At 43.0% G+C, this 6,275-nt stretch overlaps 1 pseudogene; it reads left to right on the forward strand.

The window, feature by feature from the left end:
- Positions 1–1,138: 1,138 nt before the first annotated feature.
- On the forward strand, positions 1,139–5,851 carry LOC134479506 (serine protease inhibitor A3B-like; annotated as a pseudogene).
- Positions 5,852–6,275: the final 424 nt, after the last annotated feature.

Below are 6,275 nucleotides of genomic sequence, written 5' to 3' on the forward strand. Positions count from 1 at the left end.
CCATCAAACCAAAACTGTAACTGAACTGTCCAATATACCACAGTTCCCAAAATAATGATTCTGAGACATTATTTGTGAATAAAATGCCTAGGTCACAAGTTTTGTATCACTTCTGCTAGCTTGAAACCCCATTATCTCCTTTAAACTAGTCTAAGTTCTGCCACGAACCTGCTTACCTCTCCTTTTCCTGATCTGTCTCTTCAAAGTCCAGGCAGACTCTCTTCCTGAACCTGACTCAATCAGAGAGTTCCTCTCTCTACCGAAAGTCTCACCTCCTATTTCCTGCCTCAGCTAATAGTACCTCAGGTTTTGGTTGAAAAGGGATGGTTCTGTACATAGAGTAGGCAAGAGATTCTCTTTACAGGAAACTTAGCTATCAATAAGGTCTTAGACTTCAGGATGGACCCTCAAGACTCTGAGCTCCCCACTGAACAGAAATTCTTATCAGCCAGCCACTCTCTGCAGACACAGCCTCTTTTTGATTTCCTCCACTGCCAAGCACAGGCAGCTTCCCTTCAGTATTAGCCTTTCTGGCAGCAAGGAGGATAATATAGATGCAAGCAAAGGCCTGTGAACATTAAGTCATGTGTTTATTATTCTGTGAGTTTCCATAAATAGACCAAGGAACACAGACATAGATTTGTATCCTTTGTGAAGTGAGTTGGGAAGCCCGGAACAAGGTTAGCTACAGCTCTTCCTGGTGACAATTGGGTCAGTGCTGGTGCCCTGTCTTTTGCCTTGACTGCTCACCTTTTCCAGACTGACTTTTAACTATTACAGAAACAGAAGCCAAAGTGAGGGCTACCAGTTGGCCTCTAGTTTAGAACACTGTTAGTGGATTTCCCACCTCTTGGTGTTCTGCAATATAAAGCCTGTAGTCACCACAAATCATTCTGTCTGTCCTTCTCAAGTGTGAGCACAGAGCCCAGATGTCTTGATTAGCATTTTGTAACAGCAGGGAGGAGTCCCTGGAGATGAATGCACATTGTTTTGGTAGAGAAAAAAGCACACCAGAAAGACAGCAACGCTGCACTGGACTTACCTAACAAGGATACTGGAAGCTGGTATCAGGTCTTCAGGTAATCTACATCTATCTGGGGAAAGAGAGAGAAGTTTCCTCAAGGTTGTGTTACTGGCTATGGCTTGCAGTTTTGGTTTGGAGGAGGTGAGAAATTATTCTTAGGCAATGGGGGTTGAGTCAGGGGACATGTCTGTAATGTATAAAAACTTCACTCTCGTCTAGATCATCAAGGCTATAGAAGTTGCAGGTGCCATGGGCTATGCTTCTGGAAAGTAAGTGAAGGCTGTTCCTGTGACCCTCCACAGAGGAAGTACTGAGATCTTGCCTAGTCCAGATGTTGATATAAGAGCCAGGAAGGAACAGAATAATTAAAGAATTCGTCTGGGAGAAGGGGTCTTAGTGCTATGCTCACTTAACACAGGAGATTCTTTGGGGTCAGGGACCACAATTCCCTGCTAAATACATGGCAAAGAAGAAGGGATATAGGTGCACCTAGCAAGAAAAAGAAATCAACAGCTCAGCCATTCTCCTACACTCTTCCAGTCTCCTCTCCCCTCCATTTTCCTCTTGGATCCCTCATCCTATCCCTTCCTCCCTATTTTATTGTCATACCCCCTCTTCCTTGCACGTTCCCACTCCTCCTTCCCCCACAACACATCTGCCCTCTCTCTTCCCTGTCCTTCCTTGCTTTTCCATTTCTCTTCATCTACTTTGCCATTCAACTCTTGTACAGTGTGGACAAAGGGTACAAATGGGAGGCTATGTTTATCACAATCGCAAAAGTTCACGTGTGTTCTTTACTGAAGGGGAGTATAGATGAGTTAGCCCTCTGGGCATGCTCCACATCAATTACCAAATATTTGAAGAGCCAAACCATTTTCTTAATCATGTTAATGGGCCACACAACATACTGCATACAGATATTTGCTTGCCACCACAGAGCCACCCTGTCAGACAAATTGAGATCAGTTACAAGTATCAGGCACTTGAAAACCACTTCTTATTTTTCTAGTCTGGATGCCTTCCAATCCTGAGGCCATGTGGTACCCTGGTAAGGTTGAAAAAAACCTCTCCCTATTGGTCCTTCTAGTAGGTGTTCTCAGTGATGACAGGGCTTTGGCACTGAGCCAAATATATCCAGTGTTTTCACTCAATTAATCTCCTCACTCAAAGAAACATGCACTAGATTAAGGGATACAAAGTTCATCCAAGGTTCCTTCCTTCAGTATGGACTAGAGCTTCTTGATAATAGAGGGCACACACGCAAAGGAAGAGGGTTTCCTGAGTTCTAATGTGAGCTTATTCCAATCCCGAATGGGAGAAGGAATTATACATTAAGAATGCACAATGCTTGTTATCAAGCTCCAAGTATTTCTCTTCTTTCATTTGTGAGGCTGGAAAGACCCTCCCCATCTGGATGCCATTCATTTAAATGGAAAAATAGGCATCTGAAGCAGCACTTTCTCCATGGTAGGAGGGAACCAATGATATAATAATGCCATCTGATTCCCCAAAGTCTCAGGAGAACCTCTCTTTGGCAGTCAAAGAGCCATGGAGGCCAGCAGAGCAGGGCATAATGCCCACCAGGTGGGAGGACCAGGAGGTGGTCAAAGCCCCTGCTCATCCTCCCTGACTCAAAGGATGTTAATTTTTCATCCTCAAGAACAGAGAAGGTGGCCTTCATTGCAGTTTTGTGGAACATTAAGGCGGGTGTTTGCCCTGCTGTTCTCTGCTGCACAGATGGCACACTAGGAAAGCACCCTGAAGTCCAGAAGGACCAAGACAGTAAAAAACAATTAGACAGTGGAACACTGGCCTCCATCAACACTGACTTTGCCTTAAGTCTCTACAAACAGTTGGCTTTGAAGAATCCAGATACAAATATTGTCTTCTCTCCACTTAGCATCGCAACTTCCTTGGCCTCTTTGTCTCTGGGCACAAAGGGCAACACCTTACAGGAGATTCTAGAAGGTCTCAAGTTCAATCTCACAGAGACCCCTGAGGCAGACATCCTCAAGAACTATAGGGACCTCCTTCATAGGCTCAGCCAGCCAGGGGGCCAGGGACAGATCAGTAGAAGCAATGCCCTGTTTGTTGAAAAGCACCTGCAGTTCCTGAATGTGTTCAAGGAGAAGACAAGGTCTCTATACCTGACAGAGGTCTTCACAGCCAACTTCCAGGAGCCTTGTGAGGCAAGAAAGCTCATCAATGACTATATGAGGATACAGAGCCAGGGGGGAAATCAAGGAAATGGTCTCAGAGCTGGAGGAAAGGACATCAATGACGATGTTGAATTTCCTCCTCTTTACAGGTAAGAATTGTCGCGCCCGCCTCGTCCGGCAAGGAAGACGCAACACCATCGGATCCTTGTCAACAGCATTTATTGCAGGACACCCTCATTGCTGATACGGGGACCTCGAGCAGCAAAAGCGCTTGCCTTATATACACAACAGTATGCTAATAATCCTTCAGGGATTGGCAGGGCACGGGTCACCCCACTATCACCCCACTGTCATCCCACTATCACCCCACTGCTTGTCCTCCAGGGATTGGCAGAGAATGAATCACCTCACTAGCATGGTACCGCCCCTCATTAGCATATTACTGGCCAACTGACACCAGGTGCAAAACCTGCGCATGCGCAGTACCGTTGTTCACTGAACCTATAAAAATCTTCATTTTGATAATTAAAACAATTTAAAACAATTATTACTAATTATTATGATGGGTTTCCTTTTATCTGTGTTCACATACTAGAAGACATTCTTCTAGAGCTGGGTATCAGAGAAGTCTTTAACACATAGGCTGATCTGTCAGGTATCACAGGAGCCAAGAACATAAGAGTCCCTCAGGTAAGACATGAAACAGAAGGTCTTTAACTTTAGATCCTGAATTAAGCAGTGAAGGCCATGTGGGTGTGTAAGGATGCTCAATGAGTGAGAAAACCTGCATACCTGGGATCCCTCATGCCTAAGAGAGGTAAATCACAGCCCAGTTACTCCTTCTTGGAGTGTGTAGCCAGTTACTCTTTACCCCCAGGATTTGAACTCATGCATTAAACAATGCAGGGCTAGTGTCTATGCTTGGGTACCATCCTGTGCTGCGCTGCAGGGCTTCTCACAATTCCCCTAGAGCCACCCAAAATCTATTGCAGAGCCACCCATATCCCACTACAGGGCCACCCACAATCCACTGAAGGGCCTCAGATTCTTCGTTGCAGTGCTCAGCCATTACTACTTGACCAGCACACACAATAGTAGCAGTAAGGTAATAACAAGAGAACAATGGCAATTCTGATGAAAATCCTGAGAATAGGAGAGAAGATGCCCTTAGACCCTCATACCACATTTTTAGGTGTGCAGCCTGATGGTGCTTAGTGTGCTGCCCAGGGCCCACTCAGAGCCCTGGGCTAAAATCTGTACCACCAGGCCATGGTAGTCTGGAAATTTTAAGCCATGTCGGTGCAATGCTGATGAATATCACAATGATGTTGGAGCACAAAAAAGCTGAAATTTGTTGTAGAAATTATTTATTCCCAGCCACGTTTTCTACCCCACTTTAGCTATTTAAGTTCCTAGACGAAAGACCTACACAACCTTTATATTTACAATAAGCCTTAAACAGCACAATAATTTGGCAGTGGCCTAGCCTCTGCACTATTAGTTTCTACTTTCCTATGGAAACCCTGAGTTATTACTCACTATGTATCTTCTGGGCTGCTCTTAACTGCAATTGGCCAGCCCCCCGCCAAGTTCTCTCCTAACACATAGTGACTTCTCCTTCCTCTTCCTTCACTTCTTCCTCCTCATGGTTCTCCTCACAATCCATGCCTGTGAAGCCTACAACCCACCTATGTCTCTTCTTCCCATCTATTGGTTGTTGCCATCTTTATTTACCAATCAGAAATAATTTGGGGACAGAGTCATGTAGCATCTAAGTACCGTGTCTCTGGGACAGCCAGGTCTTGGGAGCCCACTACTCAGCATTCAAAGCACCGAATCCCAGCAATTCCCTTTTTAATCCAATGAAAAGCTATTTTTGTCCAGATGTAAATTGAACACAATATAATCATTATGAAAATTATAAGGTATGATATACAGTTACTTACACCATCTAGTCCATTACATTATTTACATTAATTATTTTGTCAACTATCCTATCTTAATAAACCTATAATTCTGTATGTCAACCATTTTTTATTTTAACTTGTATTATCATATGAAAACTATCCTTTTAAATCTAGAACACCTTCTTTAATGCTAAAGAACTTAGGTTCAATTGTGAGACTGTTACTAGTTCAATTCCATCAGAGATTTCAGAAGGAATATATATTTGAGTATGTAGGGATGTAGCTTCAAAATTTGAAAAATTGTTAGTGACTGTGTGGTCAGTCTCCGATATTCCTTAAGGGATTTAGAAGACAGCCAGTTTATATCTGCTTCATGCTGAATTGAGGCAAATAATTAAATCAAAATAAATTTAGCAGACATTATTTGTTGTCCAGGCTTTATGTTTGAGAAAGTTCAGAGGTTAACTGAAGTCCTGACTGAAACCATCTGAAAGGCTGGATGAACCGAGATCATTGGAAATAAGCAGCCCTTTCTGAAGCTTTTCTTTAATGAAGTCTCTGGAAACAGCATCTTCTTAGGCGTGATCAGGCACAGAGCTAGAACAGCAGGTCACTTCAGCATCCCTGAGGCTGAATATGAATATGAATATCAGGTCTGCCCTCTTGGTATTTCATTCTATGAAGACTTTTGTGTGGAATGTGCAAGGTGCACAGATCAGTTAAGGATGAAATTCTGCTCCTTGTTTGAACAAGAGAAATAAAAATGTCCCCCTATTAATTAGTTTGATTAATAACCAAGTCAAAAAGAATCTTCATTCATGCCATATGAAAGGATGACATGATGAATTTGAGGATTTTATAGCCAAAAGGATTTATCATCGTTGTATAGCTGAAGTTCTGGCTAGAGGTATTTTTAAGTCTCAGCCAGTTTCAGAGCTGTTCCCAAGTAGAGGGATTAGCAATTGTGGTACCTGTCCTGTTTGCTGTTTTTGATTTTTTGCTTCCTGTCTGCAGCCAAGACATTCAGAGAGTCTTCCTCTATCAAATATTATCCTTGGTAGTTTGTAAAGCATTTTAAGCTTTTTTTTTCTTTCTTGTTAAAACAAATACAGAGTGCATCTGTTTAGATCCTACCCAACGTCATCAAAAGTATAGACTGACTCAATTTAGCAGGCTCTTTTTATT

Source organism: Rattus norvegicus, chromosome 6 (genome assembly GCF_036323735.1).
Source record: "Rattus norvegicus strain BN/NHsdMcwi chromosome 6, GRCr8, whole genome shotgun sequence".
Classification (NCBI taxonomy): Eukaryota; Metazoa; Chordata; class Mammalia; order Rodentia; family Muridae; genus Rattus; species Rattus norvegicus.